The sequence below is a fragment of the Ochlerotatus camptorhynchus genome, unplaced genomic scaffold (assembly GCF_037179485.1).
Source record: "Ochlerotatus camptorhynchus isolate MF236.1 unplaced genomic scaffold, CSIRO-AGI_Acam_v1.1 ptg000494l, whole genome shotgun sequence".
NCBI classification, from domain to species: Eukaryota; Metazoa; Arthropoda; class Insecta; order Diptera; family Culicidae; genus Ochlerotatus; species Ochlerotatus camptorhynchus.
In genome coordinates, this window is record NW_027040979.1 from 1274449 (window position 1) to 1297775 (window position 23327).

The 23327-nt window shown below is 33.0% G+C and overlaps 1 long non-coding RNA gene across 1 annotated transcript in view; it reads left to right on the forward strand.

The window, feature by feature from the left end:
- The window catches only part of LOC135712597 (uncharacterized), a 285719-nt gene extending 266923 nt beyond the window's left edge, over nucleotides 1–18796 (forward strand). The window contains exon 3 of the long non-coding RNA XR_010518658.1: nucleotides 18716–18796. This is a non-coding gene — a long non-coding RNA (uncharacterized LOC135712597). The remainder of the gene's footprint in view (nucleotides 1–18715) is intronic.
- The last annotated feature ends 4531 nt before the right edge of the window (nucleotides 18797–23327 follow it).

Below are 23327 nucleotides of genomic sequence, written 5' to 3' on the forward strand. Positions count from 1 at the left end.
GTTGTGCCGTTAATTTTTAAAAAATAGTGATAGGTTTATTACACAAAAAAGTATAATTATTCCACAACAAACGTTAAACGGGGAAATCACTCTATCTCAAACAACAAACATCAGATTGGCCTGAAATTTTTTCTACAAGTAGAAGTAATTACCATCTGCCTTCTGTGGAAATTTCAGCTTGATGAGATGTGCCGTTAATTTTTATAAAATAGTGATAGGTTTATTACACAAAAAAGTATAATTATTCCACAAAAAACGTAAAACGGGGAAATCACTCTATCTCAAACAACAAGCATTAGATTGTCCTGAAATTTTTTCTACAAGTAGAGGTCACTACCAACTGCCTTCTGTGAAAATTTCAGCTTGATTTGTTGTGCCGTTAATTAAAAAAAATCGTAATAGATTTATTACACAACAGTAAAACAGGCAAATCGCTCTATCTCTAACCCCAACCTTCAGATTGGCCTGAAATTGTTTCTACAAGTAGAAATTATTGCAAACTCAACCATTATGGAGTAGTCACTACAAAGCGCAAAAAAAAAAAAAAAAAGAAAGTTTGGATTCCCTAACACAGACATCAGATTTCAGGTGTTAAGACTCATTGCCGTGTCTTATGGGGAAACTTTGAGCCAGGCTTCCCCTTTTTAATAAGGTAGTTTCTACGCCGATTTTTTTTTCGATTCTAAACCCAATCACCCCGTTTGCAAGCAGGTTGAACGTTACTAAGAACAACCAACAATCCGAGATGGTTTTAATGTCCTATATGAAGACTGCTTTTCTTTTGTTAAAAATCTTCAATTATTTTTTTCCACAACAAAAGTAAACCGGGGAAATCACTCTATCTCTAACCCCAACCGTCAGATTGGCCTGAAATTTTTTCTACAAGTAGATGTCATTACCAACTGCCTTCTATAAAAATTTCAGTTTGATAAGATGTGCCATTAATTTTTAAAAAATAGTGATAGGTTTATTACACCAAAAAAGTATAATTATTCCACAACAAACGTAAAACGGGGAAATCACTCTATCTCAAACAACAAACATCAGATTGGCCTGAAATTTTTTGTACAAGTAGAAGTCATTACCAACTGCCTGCTGTACAAATTTCAGCTTGATGAGTTGTGCCGTTAATTTTAAAAAAAATAGTGATAAGTTTATTACAGAAAAAAGTATAATTATTCCACAACAAACGTAAAACGGGGAAATCACTCTATCTCAAACAACAAACATCAGATTGGCCTGAAATTTTTTCTACAAGTAGATGTCATTACCATCTGCCTTCAGAGAAAATTTCAGCTTGATGAGTTGTGCCGTTAATTTTTAAAAAATAGTGATAGGTTTATTACACAAAAAAGTATAATTATTCCACAACAAACGTTAAACGGGGAAATCACTCTATCTCAAACAACAAACATCAGATTGGCCTGAAATTTTTTCTACAAGTAGAAGTAATTACCATCTGCCTTCTGTGGAAATTTCAGCTTGATGAGATGTGCCGTTAATTTTTAAAAAATAGTGATAGGTTTATTACACAAAAAAGTATAATTATTCCACAAAAAACGTAAAACGGGGAAATCACTCTATCTCAAACAACAAACATCAGATTGGCCTGAAATTTTTTCTACAAGTAGAAGTAATTACCATCTGCCTTCTGTGGAAATTTCAGCTTGATGAGATGTGCCGTTAATTTTTAAAAAATAGTGATAGGTTTATTACACAAAAAAGTATAATTATTCCACAAAAAACGTAAAACGGGGAAATCACTCTATCTCAAACAACAAACATCAGATTGGCCTGAAATTTTTTCTACAAGTAGAAGTAATTACCATCTGCCTTCAGAGAAAATTTCAGCTTGATGAGTTGTGCCGTTAATTTTTAAAAAATAGTGATAGGTTTATTACACAAAAAAGTATAATTATTCCACAACAAACGTAAAACGGGGAAATCACTCTATCTCAAACAACAAACATCAGATTGGCCTGAAATTTTTTCTACAAGTAGAAGTCATTACCAACTGTCTTCTGTGAAAATTTCAGCTTGATGAGTTGAGCCGTTAATTTTTAAAAAATAGTGATAAGTTTATTACAGAAAAAAGTATAATTATTCCACAACAAACGTAAAACGGGGAAATCACTCTATCTCAAACAACAAACATCAGATTGGCCTGAAAATTTTTCTACAAAGAGAAGTCATTACCAACTGCCTGCTGTAAAAATTTCAGCTTGATGAGTTGTGCCGTTAATTTAAAAAAAATAGTGATATGTTTATTACAGAAAAAAGTATAATTATTCCACAACAAACGTAAAACGGGGAAATCACTCTATCTCAAACAACAAACATCAGATTGGCCTGAAATTTTTTCTACAAGTAGAAGTCATTACCATCTGCCTTCAGAGAAAATTTCAGCTTGATGAGTTGTGCCGTTAATTTTTAAAAAATAGTGATAGGTTTATTACACAAAAAAGTATAATTATTCCACAACAAACGTTAAACGGGGAAATCACTCTATCTCAAACAACAAACATCAGATTGGCCTGAAATTTTTTCTACAAGTAGAAGTAATTACCATCTGCCTTCTGTGGAAATTTCAGCTTGATGAGTTGTGCCGTTAATTTAAAAAAAATAGTGATAAGTTTATTACACAAAAAAGTATAATTATTCCACAACAAACGTAAAACGGGGAAATCACTCTATCTCAAACAACAAACATCAGATTGGCCTGAAAAATTTTCTACAAAGAGAAGTCATTACCAACTGCCTGCTGTAAAAATTTCAGCTTGATGAGTTGTGCCGTTAATTTAAAAAAAAATAGTGATAAGTTTATTACAGAAAAAAGTATAATTATTCCACAACAAACGTAAAACGGGGAAATCACTCTATCTCAAACAACAAGCATTAGATTGTCCTGAAATTTTTTCTACAAGTAGAGGTCACTACCAACTGCCTTCTGTGAAAATTTCAGCTTGATTTGTTGTGCCGTTAATTTTTAAAAAATAGTGATAGGTTTATTACACAAAAAAGTATAATTATTCCACAACAAACGTTAAACGGGGAAATCACTCTATCTCAAACAACAAACATCAGATTGGCCTGAAAATTTTTCTACAAAGAGAAGTCATTACCAACTGCCTGCTGTAAAAATTTCAGCTTGATGAGTTGTGCCGTTAATTTAAAAAAAATAGTGATATGTTTATTACAGAAAAAAGTATAATTATTCCACAACAAACGTAAAACGGGGAAATCACTCTATCTCAAACAACAAACATCAGATTGGCCTGAAATTTTTTCTACAAGTAGAAGTCATTACCATCTGCCTTCAGAGAAAATTTCAGCTTGATGAGTTGTGCCGTTAATTTTTAAAAAATAGTGATAGGTTTATTACACAAAAAAGTATAATTATTCCACAACAAACGTTAAACGGGGAAATCACTCTATCTCAAACAACAAACATCAGATTGTCCTGAAATTTTTTCTACAAGTAGAAGTAATTACCATCTGCCTTCTGTGGAAATTTCAGCTTGATGAGTTGTGCCGTTAATTTAAAAAAAATAGTGATAAGTTTATTACACAAAAAAGTATAATTATTCCACAACAAACGTAAAACGGGGAAATCACTCTATCTCAAACAACAAACATCAGATTGGCCTGAAAAATTTTCTACAAAGAGAAGTCATTACCAACTGCCTGCTGTAAAAATTTCAGCTTGATGAGTTGTGCCGTTAATTTAAAAAAAAATAGTGATAAGTTTATTACAGAAAAAAGTATAATTATTCCACAACAAACGTAAAACGGGGAAATCACTCTATCTCAAACAACAAACATCAGATTGGCCTGAAATTTTTTCTACAAGTAGAAGTCATTACCATCTGCCTTCTGTGGAAATTTCAGCTTGATGAGATGTGCCGTTAATTTTTAAAAAATAGTGATAGGTTTATTACACAAAAAAGTATAATTATTCCACAAAAAACGTAAAACGGGGAAATCACTCTATCTCAAACAACAAGCATTAGATTGTCCTGAAATTTTTTCTACAAGTAGAGGTCACTACCAACTGCCTTCTGTGAAAATTTCAGCTTGATTTGTTGTGCCGTTAATTAAAAAAAATCGTAATAGATTTATTACACAACAGTAAAACAGGCAAATCGCTCTATCTCTAACCCCAACCTTCAGATTGGCCTGAAATTGTTTCTACAAGTAGAAATTATTGCAAACTCAACCATTATGGAGTAGTCACTACAAAGCGCAAAAAAAAAAAAAAAAAAAGTTTGGATTCCCTAACACAGACATCAGATTTCAGGTCTTAAGACTCATTGCCGTGTCTCATGGGGAAACTTTGAGCCAGGCTTCCCCTTTTTAATAAGGTAGTTTCTACGCCGATTTTTTTTTCGATTCTAAACCCAATCACCCCGTTTGCAAGCAGGTTGAACGTTACTAAGAACAACCAACAATCCGAGATGGTTTTTAATGTCCTATATGAAGACTGCTTTTCTTTTGTTAAAAATCTTCAATTAATTTTTTCCACAACAAAAGTAAACCGGGGAAATCACTCTATCTCTAACCCCAACCGTCAGATTGGCCTGAAATTTTTTTCTACAAGTAGATGTCATTACCATCTGCCTTCTATAAAAATTTCAGCTTGATAAGTTGTGCCATTAATTTTTAAAAAATAGTGATAAGTTTATTACACAAAAAAGTATAATTATTCCACAACAAACGTAAAACGGGGAAATCACTCTATCTCAAACAACAAACATCAGATTGGCCTGAAATTTTTTTCTACAAGTAGAAGTAATTACCATCTGCCTTCTGTGGAAATTTCAGCTTGATGAGATGTGCCGTTAATTTTTAAAAAATAGTGATAGGTTTATTACACAAAAAAGTATAATTATTCCACAACAAACGTAAAACGGGGAAATCACTCTATCTCAAACAACAAACATCAGATTGGCCTGAAATTTTTTCTACAAGTAGAAGTCATTACCAACTGTCTTCTGTGAAAATTTCAGCTTGATGAGTTGTGCCGTTAATTTTTAAAAAATAGTGATAGGTTTATTACACAAAAAAGTATAATTATTCCACAATAAACGTTAAACGGGGAAATCACTCTATCTCAAACAACAAGCATTAGATTGTCCTGAAATTTTTTCTACAAGTAGAGGTCACTACCAACTGCCTTCTGTGAAAATTTCAGCTTGATTTGTTGTGCCGTTAATTAAAAAAAATCGTAATAGATTTATTACACAACAGTAAAACAGGCAAATCGCTCTATCTCTAACCCCAACCTTCAGATTGGCCTGAAATTGTTTCTACAAGTAGAAATTATTGCAAACTCAACCATTATGGAGTAGTCACTACAAAGCGCAAAAAAAAAAAAAAAAAGTTTGGATTCCCTAACACAGACATCAGATTTCAGGTCTTAAGACTCATTGCCGTGTCTCATGGGGAAACTTTGAGCCAGGCTTCCCCTTTTTAATAAGGTAGTTTCTACGCCGATTTTTTTTTCGATTCTAAACCCAATCACCCCGTTTGCAAGCAGGTTGAACGTTACTAAGAACAACCAACAATCCGAGATGGTTTTTAATGTCCTATATGAAGACTGCTTTTCTTTTGTTAAAAATCTTCAATTAATTTTTTCCACAACAAAAGTAAACCGGGGAAATCACTCTATCTCTAACCCCAACCGTCAGATTGGCCTGAAATTTTTTCTACAAGTAGATGTCATTACCATCTGCCTTCTATAAAAATTTCAGCTTGATAAGTTGTGCCATTAATTTTTAAAAAATAGTGATAAGTTTATTACACAAAAAAGTATAATTATTCCACAACAAACGTAAAACGGGGAAATCACTCTATCTCAAACAACAAACATCAGATTGGCCTGAAAATTTTTCTACAAAGAGAAGTCATTACCAACTGCCTGCTGTAAAAATTTCAGCTTGATGAGTTGTGCCGTTAATTTAAAAAAAAATAGTGATAAGTTTATTACAGAAAAAAGTATAATTATTCCACAACAAACGTAAAACGGGGAAATCACTCTATCTCAAACAACAAACATCAGATTGGCCTGAAATTTTTTCTACAAGTAGAAGTCATTACCATCTGCCTTCAGAGAAAATTTCAGCTTGATGAGTTGTGCCGTTAATTTTTAAAAAATAGTGATAGGTTTATTACACAAAAAAGTATAATTATTCCACAACAAACGTTAAACGGGGAAATCACTCTATCTCAAACAACAAACATCAGATTGGCCTGAAAATTTATCTACAAAGAGAAGTCATTACCAACTGCCTGCTGTAAAAATTTCAGCTTGATGAGTTGTGCCGTTAATTTTAAAAAAATAGTGATAGGTTTATTACACAAAAAAGTATAATTATTCCACAACAAACGTAAAACGGGGAAATCACTCTATCTCAAACAACAAACATCAGATTGGCCTGAAAAATTTTCTACAAAGAGAAGTCATTACCACCTGCCTGCTGTAAAAATTTCAGCTTGATGAGTTGTGCCGTTAATTTTTAAAAAATAGTGATAGGTTTATTACACAAAAAAGTATAATTATTCCACAACAAACGTAAAACGGGGAAATCACTCTATCTCAAACAACAAACATCAGATTGGCCTGAAATTTTTTCTACAAGTAGAAGTAATTACCATCTGCCTTCTGTGGAAATTTCAGCTTGATGAGATGTGCCGTTAATTTTTAAAAAATAGTGATAGGTTTATTACACAAAAAAGTATAATTATTCCACAAAAAACGTAAAACGGGGAAATCACTCTATCTCAAACAACAAACATCAGATTGGCCTGAAATTTTTTCTACAAGTAGAAGTAACTACCATCTGCCTTCAGAGAAAATTTCAGCTTGATGAGTTGTGCCGTTAATTTTTAAAAAATAGTGATAGGTTTATTACACAAAAAAGTATAATTATTCCACAACAAACGTAAAACGGGGAAATCACTCTATCTCAAACAACAAACATCAGATTGGCCTGAAATTTTTTCTACAAGTAGAAGTCATTACCAACTGTCTTCTGTGGAAATTTCAGCTTGATGAGTTGAGCCGTTAATTTTAAAAAAATAGTGATAAGTTTATTACAGAAAAAAGTATAATTATTCCACAACAAACGTAAAACGGGGAAATCACTCTATCTCAAACAACAAACATCAGATTGGCCTGAAAATTTTTCTACAAAGAGAAGTCATTACCAACTGCCTGCTGTGGAAATTTCAGCTTGATGAGTTGTGCCGTTAATTTAAAAAAAATAGTGATAAGTTTATTACAGAAAAAAGTATAATTATTCCACAACAAACGTAAAACGGGGAAATCACTCTATCTCAAACAACAAACATCAGATTGGCCTGAAAATTTTTCTACAAAGAGAAGTCATTACCAACTGCCTGCTGTAAAAATTTCAGCTTGATGAGTTGTGCCGTTAATTTTAAAAAAATAGTGATAAGTTTATTACAGAAAAAAGTATAATTATTCCACAAAAAACGTAAAACGGGGAAATCACTCTATCTCAAACAACAAACATCAGATTGGCCTGAAATTTTTTCTACAAGTAGAAGTAACTACCATCTGCCTTCAGAGAAAATTTCAGCTTGATGAGTTGTGCCGTTAATTTTTAAAAAATAGTGATAGGTTTATTACACAAAAAAGTATAATTATTCCACAACAAACGTTAAACGGGGAAATCACTCTATCTCAAACAACAAACATCAGATTGGCCTGAAATTTTTTCTACAAGTAGAAGTAACTACCATCTGCCTTCAGAGAAAATTTCAGCTTGATGAGTTGTGCCGTTAATTTTTAAAAAATAGTGATAGGTTTATTACACAAAAAAGTATAATTATTCCACAACAAACGTTAAACGGGGAAATCACTCTATCTCAAACAACAAACATCAGATTGGCCTGAAAAATTTTCTACAAAGAGAAGTCATTACCAACTGCCTGCTGTAAAAATTTCAGCTTGATGAGTTGTGCCGTTAATTTAAAAAAAATAGTGATAGGTTTATTACACAAAAAAGTATAATTATTCCACAAAAAACGTAAAACGGGGAAATCACTCTATCTCAAACAACAAGCATTAGATTGTCCTGAAATTTTTTCTACAAGTAGAGGTCACTACCAACTGCCTTCTGTGAAAATTTCAGCTTGATTTGTTGTGCCGTTAATTTTTAAAAAATAGTGATAGGTTTATTACACAAAAAAGTATAATTATTCCACAACAAACGTTAAACGGGGAAATCACTCTATCTCAAACAACAAACATCAGATTGGCCTGAAATTTTTTCTACAAGTAGAAGTCATTACCATCTGCCTTCTGTGGAAATTTCAGCTTGATGAGATGTGCCGTTAATTTTAAAAAAAATAGTGATAGGTTTATTACACAAAAAAGTATAATTATTCCACAAAAAACGTAAAACGGGGAAATCACTCTATCTCAAACAACAAGCATTAGATTGTCCTGAAATTTTTTCTACAAGTAGAGGTCACTACCAACTGCCTTCTGTGAAAATTTCAGCTTGATTTGTTGTGCCGTTAATTAAAAAAAATCGTAATAGATTTATTACACAACAGTAAAACAGGCAAATCGCTCTAAAGGGTGTCCACGATGAAATTGCCACACACAAAATTGATTCGCAAAATTCGAGTTTTCATCCGATTGCCATCAAATTTTCAGGGATTGAGAAATAACTATTAAACTTCATTTTACCATTTTACTCGTATTTTATTTACAGTCCATACGCAAATGCCCGCACCTTGGCCTTAACCCCGGCCATAAGATTCTGCACAACCTATGAATCAACCGTTTTTTGCATGTAAACCCATACTTTCTTCAGTTCCTCGACTGTCTTCACTACCTTAGGTCGTTTAAGAAGGTGCTGCTTCATAATCGCCCAGTACTTCTCGATGGGGCGGAGCTCCGGAGTGTTGAGAGGGTTGAACATTTTCGGCACGAAATTGACCTTATTGTCCGCATACCACTTCAGCACGTCCTTGGAGTAGTGGCATGAGGCCAAATCCGGCCAGAAGATTGTTGGGACGTTGTGGGCCTTCAGGAGAGGAAGCAGCCGCTTCTGGAGGCACTCTTTTATGTACACCTGTCCGTTCATCGTGTCCTGGGTCACAAAAGGTGCACTCCGCTTCCCGCACGTGCAGATGGCTTGCCAAACCAGGAATTTCTTCGCAAATTTGGACATCTTCTGAGTGCGGACATGCTCCGGAACGTTGAACTTATCCTTGGCCGTGAAAAACAGGTTGCCGGGGATCTGTTTGAAGTCGGCCTTCACATATGTTTCGTCGTCCATGATGCAGCATTCAACTTTCGTCAGCATGTTGAGGTACAACTTCCTGGCACGGGTTTTGGCGGACTTGTTCTGCTTCTCGTCGCGATTAGGGGCCTTTTGTACCTTGAACATTCGAAGCCCAGCCTTAGTTTTGGCCTTCTGGACAAAACTTCGGCTTAGGTGCAGCTTCTTAGCCACATCCCTAACGGAGGCGTTCGGATTTCGGTTGAAGGCCCCAACTACGCGGTTGTGATTTTTGGTGTTGTACGGAATACTTTTTCCTTCACTTCTGGGCTTCCGATCGGTGGTCAACCGTTCCTCGAACCGCTTAATCACTCGCGACACCGTGGAATTCGCGATTCCCAACGTTTTAGCGATGGAACGATGCGAGAGATCCTTGTTCTCGTGATGAATGCGCAAGATTTTATCACGCACAAGCTGTTCTTTCGACTCCATTTCCGCGAGTTTTGATCACAGGACTTTAAAACTTGCAGGATGTAAATAATGCACTATGAACTAAATCCACCCAAATTTTCATTAAATTCTACCCAACGGTTAAAAAGTTAGAGCAATTTCATAGTGTGGCAATTTCATCGTGGACACACTTTATCTCTAACCCCAACCTTCAGATTGGCCTGAAATTGTTTCTACAAGTAGAAATTATTGCAAACTCAACCATTATGGAGTAGTCACTACAAAGCGCAAAAAAAAAAAAAAAAAAAAAGGTTTGGATTCCCTAACACAGACATCAGATTTCAGGTGTTAAGACTCATTGCCGTGTCTCATGGGGAAACTTTGAGCCAGGCTTCCCCTTTTTAATAAGGTAGTTTCTACGCCGATTTTTTTTTCGATTCTAAACCCAATCACCCCGTTTGCAAGCAGGTTGAACGTTACTAAGAACAACCAACAATCCGAGATGGTTTTTAATGTCCTATATGAAGACTGCTTTTCTTTTGTTAAAAATCTTCAATTAATTTTTTCCACAACAAAAGTAAACCGGGGAAATCACTCTATCTCTAACCCCAACCGTCAGATTGGCCTGAAATTTTTTCTACAAGTAGATGTCATTACCATCTGCCTTCTATAAAAATTTCAGCTTGATAAGTTGTGCCATTAATTTTTAAAAAATAGTGATAAGTTTATTACACAAAAAAGTATAATTATTCCACAACTACGTAAAACGGGGAAATCACTCTATCTCAAACAACAAACATCAGATTGGCCTGAAAATTTTTCTACAAAGAGAGGTCATTACCAACTGCCTGCTGTAAAAATTTCAGCTTGATGAGTTGTGCCGTTAATTTTAAAAAAATAGTGATAAGTTTATTACAGAAAAAAGTATAATTATTCCACAACAAACGTAAAACGGGGAAATCACTCTATCTCAAACAACAAACATCAGATTGGCCTGCAATTTTTTCTACAAGTAGATGTCATTACCATCTGCCTTCAGAGAAAATTTCAGCTTGATGAGTTGTGCCGTTAATTTTTAAAAAATAGTGATAGGTTTATTACACAAAAAAGTATAATTATTCCACAACAAACGTTAAACGGGGAAATCACTCTATCTCAAACAACAAACATCAGATTGGCCTGAAAATTTTTCTACAAAGAGAAGTCATTACCAACTGCCTGCTGTAAAAATTTCAGCTTGATGAGTTGTGCCGTTAATTTTAAAAAAATAGTGATAGGTTTATTACACAAAAAAGTATAATTATTCCACAACAAACGTAAAACGGGGAAATCACTCTATCTCAAACAACAAACATCAGATTGGCCTGAAATTTTTTCTACAAGTAGAAGTAATTACCATCTGCCTTCTGTGGAAATTTCAGCTTGATGAGATGTGCCGTTAATTTTTAAAAAATAGTGATAGGTTTATTACACAAAAAAGTATAATTATTCCACAAAAAACGTAAAACGGGGAAATCACTCTATCTCAAACAACAAACATCAGATTGGCCTGAAATTTTTTCTACAAGTAGAAGTAACTACCATCTGCCTTCAGAGAAAATTTCAGCTTGATGAGTTGTGCCGTTAATTTTTAAAAAATAGTGATAGGTTTATTACACAAAAAAGTATAATTATTCCACAACAAACGTTAAACGGGGAAATCACTCTATCTCAAACAACAAACATCAGATTGGCCTGAAATTTTTTCTACAAGTAGAAGTCATTACCATCTGCCTTCTGTGGAAATTTCAGCTTGATGAGATGTGCCGTTAATTTTTAAAAAATAGTGATAGGTTTATTACACAAAAAAGTATAATTATTCCACAAAAAACGTAAAACGGGGAAATCACTCTATCTCAAACAACAAACATCAGATTGGCCTGAAATTTTTTCTACAAGTAGAAGTCATTACCAACTGTCTTCTGTGGAAATTTCAGCTTGATGAGTTGAGCCGTTAATTTAAAAAAAATAGTGATAAGTTTATTACAGAAAAAAGTATAATTATTCCACAACAAACGTAAAACGGGGAAATCACTCTATCTCAAACAACAAACATCAGATTGGCCTGAAAATTTTTCTACAAAGAGAAGTCATTACCAACTGCCTGCTGTAAAAATTTCAGCTTGATGAGTTGTGCCGTTAATTTAAAAAAAATAGTGATATGTTTATTACAGAAAAAAGTATAATTATTCCACAACAAACGTAAAACGGGGAAATCACTCTATCTCAAACAACAAACATCAGATTGGCCTGAAATTTTTTCTACAAGTAGAAGTCATTACCATCTGCCTTCAGAGAAAATTTCAGCTTGATGAGTTGTGCCGTTAATTTTTAAAAAATAGTGATAGGTTTATTACACAAAAAAGTATAATTATTCCACAACAAACGTTAAACGGGGAAATCACTCTATCTCAAACAACAAACATCAGATTGGCCTGAAATTTTTTCTACAAGTAGAAGTAACTACCATCTGCCTTCAGAGAAAATTTCAGCTTGATGAGTTGTGCCGTTAATTTTTAAAAAATAGTGATAGGTTTATTACACAAAAAAGTATAATTATTCCACAACAAACGTTAAACGGGGAAATCACTCTATCTCAAACAACAAACATCAGATTGGCCTGAAATTTTTTCTACAAGTAGAAGTAACTACCATCTGCCTTCAGAGAAAATTTCAGCTTGATGAGTTGTGCCGTTAATTTTTAAAAAATAGTGATAGGTTTATTACACAAAAAAGTATAATTATTCCACAACAAACGTTAAACGGGGAAATCACTCTATCTCAAACAACAAACATCAGATTGGCCTGAAATTTTTTCTACAAGTAGAAGTAACTACCATCTGCCTTCAGAGAAAATTTCAGCTTGATGAGTTGTGCCGTTAATTTTTAAAAAATAGTGATAGGTTTATTACACAAAAAAGTATAATTATTCCACAACAAACGTTAAACGGGGAAATCACTCTATCTCAAACAACAAACATCAGATTGGCCTGAAATTTTTTCTACAAGTAGAAGTAACTACCATCTGCCTTCAGAGAAAATTTCAGCTTGATGAGTTGTGCCGTTAATTTTTTAAAAATAGTGATAGGTTTATTACACAAAAAAGTATAATTATTCCACAACAAACGTTAAACGGGGAAATCACTCTATCTCAAACAACAAACATCAGATTGGCCTGAAATTTTTTCTACAAGTAGAAGTCATTACCATCTGCCTTCTGTGGAAATTTCAGCTTGATGAGATGTGCCGTTAATTTTTAAAAAATAGTGATAGGTTTATTACACAAAAAAGTATAATTATTCCACAAAAAACGTAAAACGGGGAAATCACTCTATCTCAAACAACAAACATCAGATTGGCCTGAAATTTTTTCTACAAGTAGAAGTCATTACCAACTGTCTTCTGTGGAAATTTCAGCTTGATGAGTTGAGCCGTTAATTTTTAAAAAATAGTGATAAGTTTATTACAGAAAAAAGTATAATTATTCCACAACAAACGTAAAACGGGGAAATCACTCTATCTCAAACAACAAACATCAGATTGGCCTGAAAATTTTTCTACAAAGAGAAGTCATTACCAACTGCCTGCTGTAAAAATTTCAGCTTGATGAGTTGTGCCGTTAATTTAAAAAAAATAGTGATATGTTTATTACAGAAAAAAGTATAATTATTCCACAACAAACGTAAAACGGGGAAATCACTCTATCTCAAACAACAAACATCAGATTGGCCTGAAATTTTTTCTACAAGTAGAAGTCATTACCATCTGCCTTCAGAGAAAATTTCAGCTTGATGAGTTGTGCCGTTAATTTTTAAAAAATAGTGATAGGTTTATTACACAAAAAAGTATAATTATTCCACAAAAAACGTAAAACGGGGAAATCACTCTATCTCAAACAACAAACATCAGATTGGCCTGAAATTTTTTCTACAAGTAGAAGTCATTACCAACTGTCTTCTGTGGAAATTTCAGCTTGATGAGTTGAGCCGTTAATTTTTAAAAAATAGTGATAAGTTTATTACAGAAAAAAGTATAATTATTCCACAACAAACGTAAAACGGGGAAATCACTCTATCTCAAACAACAAACATCAGATTGGCCTGAAAATTTTTCTACAAAGAGAAGTCATTACCAACTGCCTGCTGTAAAAATTTCAGCTTGATGAGTTGTGCCGTTAATTTAAAAAAAATAGTGATATGTTTATTACAGAAAAAAGTATAATTATTCCACAACAAACGTAAAACGGGGAAATCACTCTATCTCAAACAACAAACATCAGATTGGCCTGAAATTTTTTCTACAAGTAGAAGTCATTACCATCTGCCTTCAGAGAAAATTTCAGCTTGATGAGTTGTGCCGTTAATTTTTAAAAAATAGTGATAGGTTTATTACACAAAAAAGTATAATTATTCCACAACAAACATAAAACGGGGAAATCACTCTATCTCAAACAACAAACATCAGATTGGCCTGAAAATTTTTCTACAAAAAGAAGTCATTACCACCTGCCTGCTGTAAAAATTTCAGCTTGATGAGTTGTGCCGTTAATTTTAAAAAAATAGTGATAGGTTTATTACACAAAAAAGTATAATTATTCCACAACAAACGTAAAACGGGGAAATCACTCTATCTCAAACAACAAACATCAGATTGGCCTGAAATTTTTTCTACAAGTAGAAGTCATTACCAACTGTCTTCTGTGAAAATTTCAGCTTGATGAGTTGTGCCGTTAATTTTTAAAAAATAGTGATAGGTTTATTACACAAAAAAGTATAATTATTCCACAACAAACGTAAAACGGGGAAATCACTCTATCTCAAACAACAAACATCAGATTGGCCTGAAATTTTTTCTACAAGTAGAAGTCATTACCATCTGCCTTCAGAGAAAATTTCAGCTTGATGAGTTGTGCCGTTAATTTTTAAAAAATAGTGATAGGTTTATTACACAAAAAAGTATAATTATTCCACAACAAACATAAAACGGGGAAATCACTCTATCTCAAACAACAAACATCAGATTGGCCTGAAAATTTTTCTACAAAAAGAAGTCATTACCACCTGCCTGCTGTAAAAATTTCAGCTTGATGAGTTGTGCCGTTAATTTTAAAAAAATAGTGATAGGTTTATTACACAAAAAAGTATAATTATTCCACAACAAACGTAAAACGGGGAAATCACTCTATCTCAAACAACAAGCATTAGATTGTCCTGAAATTTTTTCTACAAGTAGAGGTCACTACCAACTGCCTTCTGTGAAAATTTCAGCTTGATTTGTTGTGCCGTTAATTAAAAAAAATCGTAATAGATTTATTACACAACAGTAAAACAGGCAAATCGCTCTATCTCTAACCCCAACCTTCAGATTGGCCTGAAATTGTTTCTACAAGTAGAAATTATTGCAAACTCAACCATTATGGAGTAGTCACTACAAAGCGCAAAAAAAAAAAAAAAAAAAAGTTTGGATTCCCTAACACAGACATCAGATTTCAGGTGTTAAGACTCATTGCCGTGTCTCATGGCGAAACTTTGAGCCAGGCTTCCCCTTTTTAATAAGGTAGTTTCTACGCCGATTTTTTTTTCGATTCTAAACCCAATCACCCCGTTTGCAAGCAGGTTGAACGTTACTAAGAACAACCAACAATCCGAGATGGTTTTTAATGTCCTATATGAAGACTGCTTTTCTTTTGTTAAAAATCTTCAATTATTTTTTTCCACAACAAAAGTAAACCGGGGAAATCACTCTATCTCTAACCCCAACCGTCAGATTGGCCTGAAATTTTTTCTACAAGTAGATGTCATTACCAACTGCCTTCTATAAAAATTTCAGCTTGATAAGTTGTGCCATTAATTTTTAAAAAATAGTGATAAGTTTATTACACCAAAAAAGTATAATTATTCCACAACAAACGTAAAACGGGGAAATCACTCTATCTCAAACAACAAACATCAGATTGGCCTGAAATTTTTTCTACAAGTAGAAGTCATGACCAACTGCCTGCTGTACAAATTTCAGCTTGATGAGTTGTGCCGTTAATTTTAAAAAAATAGTGATAAGTTTATTACAGAAAAAAGTATAATTATTCCACAACAAACGTAAAACGGGGAAATCACTCTATCTCAAACAACAAACATCAGATTGGCCTGAAATTTTTTCTACAAGTAGATGTCATTACCATCTGCCTTCAGAGAAAATTTCAGCTTGATGAGTTGTGCCGTTAATTTTAAAAAAATAGTGATAGGTTTATTACACAAAAAAGTATAATTATTCCACAACAAACGTTAAACGGGGAAATCACTCTATCTCAAACAACAAACATCAGATTGGCCTGAAATTTTTTCTACAAGTAGAAGTAATTACCATCTGCCTTCTGTGGAAATTTCAGCTTGATGAGATGTGCCGTTAATTTTTAAAAAATAGTGATAGGTTTATTACACAAAAAAGTATAATTATTCCACAACAAACGTAAAACGGGGAAATCACTCTATCTCAAACAACAAACATCAGATTGGCCTGAAATTTTTTCTACAAGTAGAAGTCATTACCAACTGTCTTCTGTGAAAATTTCAGCTTGATGAGTTGTGCCGTTAATTTTTAAAAAATAGTGATAGGTTTATTACACAAAAAAGTATAATTATTCCACAAAAAACGTAAAACGGGGAAATCACTCTATCTCAAACAACAAGCATTAGATTGTCCTGAAATTTTTTCTACAAGTAGAGGTCACTACCAACTGCCTTCTGTGAAAATTTCAGCTTGATTTGTTGTGCCGTTAATTTTTAAAAAATAGTGATAGGTTTATTACACAAAAAAGTATAATTATTCCACAAAAAACGTAAAACGGGGAAATCACTCTATCTCAAACAACAAGCATTAGATTGTCCTGAATTTTTTTCTACAAGTAGAGGTCACTACCAACTGCCTTCTGTGAAAATTTCAGCTTGATAAGTTGTGCCATTAATTTAAAAAAATAGTGATAAGTTTATTACACAAAAAAGTATAATTATTCCACAACAAACGTAAAACGGGGAAATCACTCTATCTCAAACAACAAACATCAGATTGGCCTGAAATTTTTTTCTACAAGTAGAAGTCATTACCATCTGCCTTCTGTGGAAATTTCAGCTTGATGAGATGTGCCGTTAATTTTTAAAAAATAGTGATAGGTTTATTACACAAAAAAGTATAATTATTCCACAACAAACGTAAAACGGGGAAATCACTCTATCTCAAACAACAAACATCAGATTGGCCTGAAATTTTTTCTACAAAGAGAAGTCATTACCAACTGTCTTCTGTGAAAATTTCAGCTTGATGAGTTGTGCCGTTAATTTTTAAAAAATAGTGATAGGTTTATTACACAAAAAAGTATAATTATTCCACAATAAACGTTAAACGGGGAAATCACTCTATCTCAAACAACAAGCATTAGATTGTCCTGAAATTTTTTCTACAAGTAGAGGTCACTACCAACTGCCTTCTGTGAAAATTTCAGCTTGATTTGTTGTGCCGTTAATTAAAAAAAATCGTAATAGATTTATTACACAACAGTAAAACAGGCAAATCGCTCTATCTCTAACCCCAACCTTCAGATTGGCCTGAAATTGTTTCTACAAGTAGAAATTATTGCAAACTCAACCATTATGGAGTAGTCACTACAAAGCGCAAAAAAAAAAAAAAAAAAAAAAGTTTGGATTCCCTAACACAGACATCAGATTTCAGGTGTTAAGACTCATTGCCGTGTCACATGGGGAAACTTTGAGCCAGGCTTCCCCTTTTTAATAAGGTAGTTTCTACGCCGATTTTTTTTTTCGATTCTAAACCCAATCACCCCGTTTGCAAGCAGGTTGAACGTTACTAAGAAGAACCAACAATCCGAGATGGTTTTTAATGTCCTATATGAAGTCTGCTTTTCTTTTGTTAAAAATCTTCAATTAATTTTTTCCACAACAAAAGTAAACCGGGGAAATCACTCTATCTCTAACCCCAACCGTCAGATTGGCCTGAAATTTTTTCTACAAGTAGATGTCATTACCATCTGCCTTCTATAAAAATTTCAGCTTTATAAGTTGTGCCATTAATTTTTAAAAAATAGTGATAAGTTTATTACACAAAAAAGTATAATTATTCCACAACAAACGTAAAACGGGGAAATCACTCTATCTCAAACAACAAACATCAGATTGGCCTGAAAATTTTTCTACAAAGAGAAGTCATTACCAACTGCCTGCTGTGAAAATTTCAGCTTGATGAGATGTGCCGTTAATTTAAAAAAAATAGTGATAAGTTTATTACAGAAAAAAGTATAATTATTCCACAACAAACGTAAAACGGGGAAATCACTCTATCTCAAACAACAAACATAAGATTGGCCTGAAATTTTTTCTACAAGTAGAAGTCATTACCATCTGCCTTCAGAGAAAATTTCAGCTTGATGAGTTGTGCCGTTAATTTTTAAAAAATAGTGATAGGTTTATTACACAAAAAAGTATAATTATTCCACAACAAACGTTAAACGGGGAAATCACTCTATCTCAAACAACAAACATCAGATTGGCCTGAAATTTTTTCTACAAGTAGAAGTCATTACCAACTGTCTTCTGTGAAAATTTCAGCTTGATGAGTTGAGCCGTTAATTTTTAAAAAATAGTGATAGGTTTATTACACAAAAAAGTATAATTATTCCACAAAAAACGTAAAACGGGGAAATCACTCTATCTCAAACAACAAGCATTAGATTGTCCTGAAATTTTTTCTACAAGTAGAGGTCACTACCAACTGCCTTCTGTGAAAATTTCAGCTTGATTTGTTGTGCCGTTAATTAAAAAAAAATCGTAATAGATTTATAACACAACAGTAAAACAGGCAAATCGCTCTATCTCTAACCCCAACCTTCAGATTGGCCTGAAATTGTTTCTACAAGTAGAAATTATTGCAAACTCAACCATTATGGAGTAGTCACTACAAAGCGCACAAAAAAAAAAAAAAAAAAAAAAAAAAAAAAAAAAAAAAAAAAAAAAAAAAAAATAAAAAAAAAAAATTAAAAAAAAGTTTGGATTCCCTAACACAGACATCAGATTTCAGGTGTTAAGACTCATTGCCGTGTCTCATGGGGAAACTTTGAGCCAGGCTTCCCCTTTTTAATAAGGTAGTTTCTACGCCGATTTTTTTTTCGATTCTAAACCCAATCACCCCGTTTGCAAGCAGGTTGAACGTTACTAAGAACAACCAACAATCCGAGATGGTTTTTAATGTCCTATATGAAGACTGCTTTTCTTTTGTTAAAAATCTTCAATTAATTTTTTCCACAACAAAAGTAAACCGGGGAAATCACTCTATCTCTAACCCCAACCGTCAGATTGGCCTGAAATTTTTTCTACAAGTAGATGTCATTACCATCTGCCTTCTATAAAAATTTCAGCTTGATAAGTTGTGCCATTAATTTTTAAAAAATAGTGATAAGTTTATTACACAAAAAAGTATAATTATTCCACAACAAACGTAAAACGGGGAAATCACTCTATCTCAAACAACAAACATCAGATTGGCCTGAAAAATTTTCTACAAAGAGAAGTCATTACCAACTGCCTGCTGTAAAAATTTCAGCTTGATGAGTTGTGCCGTTAATTTTAAAAAAATAGTGATAAGTTTATTACAGAAAAAAGTATAATTATTCCACAACAAACGTAAAACGGGGAAATCACTCTATCTCAAACAACAAACATCAGATTGGCCTGAAATTTTTTCTACAAGTAGATGTCATTACCATCTGCCTTCAGAGAAAATTTCAGCTTGATGAGTTGTGCCGTTAATTTTTAAAAAATAGTGATAGGTTTATTACACAAAAAAGTATAATTATTCCACAACAAACGTTAAACGGGGAAATCACTCTATCTCAAACAACAAACATCAGATTGGCCTGAAATTTTTTCTACAAGTAGAAGTAATTACCATCTGCCTTCTGTGGAAATTTCAGCTTGATGAGATGTGCCGTTAATTTTTAAAAAATAGTGATAGGTTTATTACACAAAAAAGTATAATTATTCCACAAAAAACGTAAAACGGGGAAATCACTCTATCTCAAACAACAAACATCAGATTGGCCTGAAATTTTTTCTACAAGTAGAAGTAACTACCATCTGCCTTCAGAGAAAATTTCAGCTTGATGAGTTGTGCCGTTAATTTTTAAAAAATAGTGATAGGTTTATTACACAAAAAAGTATAATTATTCCACAACAAACGTAAAACGGGGAAATCACTCTATCTCAAACAACAAACATCAGATTGGCCTGAAATTTTTTCTACAAGTAGAAGTCATTACCAACTGTCTTCTGTGAAAATTTCAGCTTGATGAGTTGAGCCGTTAATTTTTAAAAAATAGTGATAAGTTTATTACAGAAAAAAGTATAATTATTCCACAACAAACGTAAAACGGGGAAATCACTCTATCTCAAACAACAAACATCAGATTGGCCTGAAAATTTTTCTACAAAGAGAAGTCATTACCAACTGCCTGCTGTAAAAATTTCAGCTTGATGAGTTGTGCCGTTAATTTAAAAAAAATAGTGATATGTTTATTACAGAAAAAAGTATAATTATTCCACAACAAACGTAAAACGGGGAAATCACTCTATCTCAAACAACAAACATCAGATTGGCCTGAAATTTTTTCTACAAGTAGAAGTAACTACCATCTGCCTTCAGAGAAAATTTCAGCTTGATGAGTTGTGCCGTTAATTTTTAAAAAATAGTGATAGGTTTATTACACAAAAAAGTATAATTATTCCACAACAAACGTTAAACGGGGAAATCACTCTATCTCAAACAACAAACATCAGATTGGCCTGAAATTTTTTCTACAAGTAGAAGTCATTACCATCTGCCTTCTGTGGAAATTTCAGCTTGATGAGATGTGCCGTTAATTTTTAAAAAATAGTGATAGGTTTATTACACAAAAAAGTATAATTATTCCACAAAAAACGTAAAACGGGGAAATCACTCTATCTCAAACAACAAACATCAGATTGGCCTGAAATTTTTTCTACAAGTAGAAGTCATTACCAACTGTCTTCTGTGGAAATTTCAGCTTGATGAGTTGAGCCGTTAATTTTTAAAAAATAGTGATAAGTTTATTACAGAAAAAAGTATAATTATTCCACAACAAACGTAAAACGGGGAAATCACTCTATCTCAAACAACAAACATCAGATTGGCCTGAAAATTTTTCTACAAAGAGAAGTCATTACCAACTGCCTGCTGTAAAAATTTCAGCTTGATGAGTTGTGCCGTTAATTTTTAAAAAATAGTGATATGTTTATTACAGAAAAAAGTATAATTATTCCACAACAAACGTAAAACGGGGAAATCACTCTATCTCAAACAACAAACATCAGATTGGCCTGAAATTTTTTCTACAAGTAGAAGTCATTACCATCTGCCTTCAGAGAAAATTTCAGCTTGATGAGTTGTGCCGTTAATTTTTAAAAAATAGTGATAGGTTTATTACACAAAAAAGTATAATTATTCCACAACAAACGTTAAACGGGGAAATCACTCTATCTCAAACAACAAACATCAGATTGGCCTGAAATTTTTTCTACAAGTAGAAGTAACTACCATCTGCCTTCAGAGAAAATTTCAGCTTGATGAGTTGTGCCGTTAATTTTTAAAAAATAGTGATAGGTTTATTACACAAAAAAGTATAATTATTCCACAACAAACGTTAAACGGGGAAATCACTCTATCTCAAACAACAAACATCAGATTGGCCTGAAATTTTTTCTACAAGTAGAAGTAACTACCATCTGCCTTCAGAGAAAATTTCAGCTTGATGAGTTGTGCCGTTAATTTTTAAAAAATAGTGATAGGTTTATTACACAAAAAAGTATAATTATTCCACAACAAACGTTAAACGGGGAAATCACTCTATCTCAAACAACAAACATCAGATTGGCCTGAAATTTTTTCTACAAGTAGAAGTAACTACCATCTGCGTTCAGAGAAAATTTCAGCTTGATGAGTTGTGCCGTTAGTTTTTAAAAAATAGTGATAGGTTTATTACACAAAAAAGTATAATTATTCCACAACAAACGTTAAACGGGGAAATCACTCTATCTCAAACAACAAACATCAGATTGGCCTGAAATTTTTTCTACAAGTAGAAGTAACTACCATCTGCCTTCAGAGAAAATTTCAGCTTGATGAGTTGTGCCGTTAATTTTTTAAAAATAGTGATAGGTTTATTACACAAAAAAGTATAATTATTCCACAACAAACGTTAAACGGGGAAATCACTCTATCTCAAACAACAAACATCAGATTGGCCTGAAATTTTTTCTACAAGTAGAAGTCATTACCATCTGCCTTCTGTGGAAATTTCAGCTTGATGAGATGTGCCGTTAATTTTTAAAAAATAGTGATAGGTTTATTACACAAAAAAGTATAATTATTCCACAAAAAACGTAAAACGGGGAAATCACTCTATCTCAAACAACAAACATCAGATTGGCCTGAAATTTTTTCTACAAGTAGAAGTCATTACCAACTGTCTTCTGTGGAAATTTCAGCTTGATGAGTTGAGCCGTTAATTTTTAAAAAATAGTGATAAGTTTATTACAGAAAAAAGTATAATTATTCCACAACAAACGTAAAACGGGGAAATCACTCTATCTCAAACAACAAACATCAGATTGGCCTGAAAATTTTTCTACAAAGAGAAGTCATTACCAACTGCCTGCTGTAAAAATTTCAGCTTGATGAGTTGTGCCGTTAATTTAAAAAAAATAGTGATATGTTTATTACAGAAAAAAGTATAATTATTCCACAACAAACGTAAAACGGGGAAATCACTCTATCTCAAACAACAAACATCAGATTGGCCTGAAATTTTTTCTACAAGTAGAAGTCATTACCATCTGCCTTCAGAGAAAATTTCAGCTTGATGAGTTGTGCCGTTAATTTTTAAAAAATAGTGATAGGTTTATTACACAAAAAAGTATAATTATTCCACAACAAACGTTAAACGGGGAAATCACTCTATCTCAAACAACAAACATCAGATTGGCCTGAAATTTTTTCTACAAGTAGAAGTAATAACCATCTGCCTTCTGTGGAAATTTCAGCTTGATGAGTTGTGCCGTTAATTTTTAAAAAATAGTGATAAGTTTATTACAGAAAAAAGTATAATTATTCCACAACAAACGTAAAACGGGGAAATCACTCTATCTCAAACAACAAACATCAGATTGGCCTGAAAATTTTTCTACAAAGAGAAGTCATTACCAACTGCCTGCTGTAAAAATTTCAGCTTGATGAGTTGTGCCGTTAATTTTAAAAAAATAGTGATAAGTTTATTACAGAAAAAAGTATAATTATTCCACAACAAACGTAAAACGGGGAAATCACTCTATCTCAAACAACAAACATCAGATTGGCCTGAAATTTTTTTCTACAAGTAGAAGTCATTACCATCTGCCTTCAGAGAAAATTTCAGCTTGATGAGTTGTGCCGTTAATTTTTAAAAAATAGTGATAGGTTTATTACACAAAAAAGTATAATTATTCCACAACAAACGTTAAACGG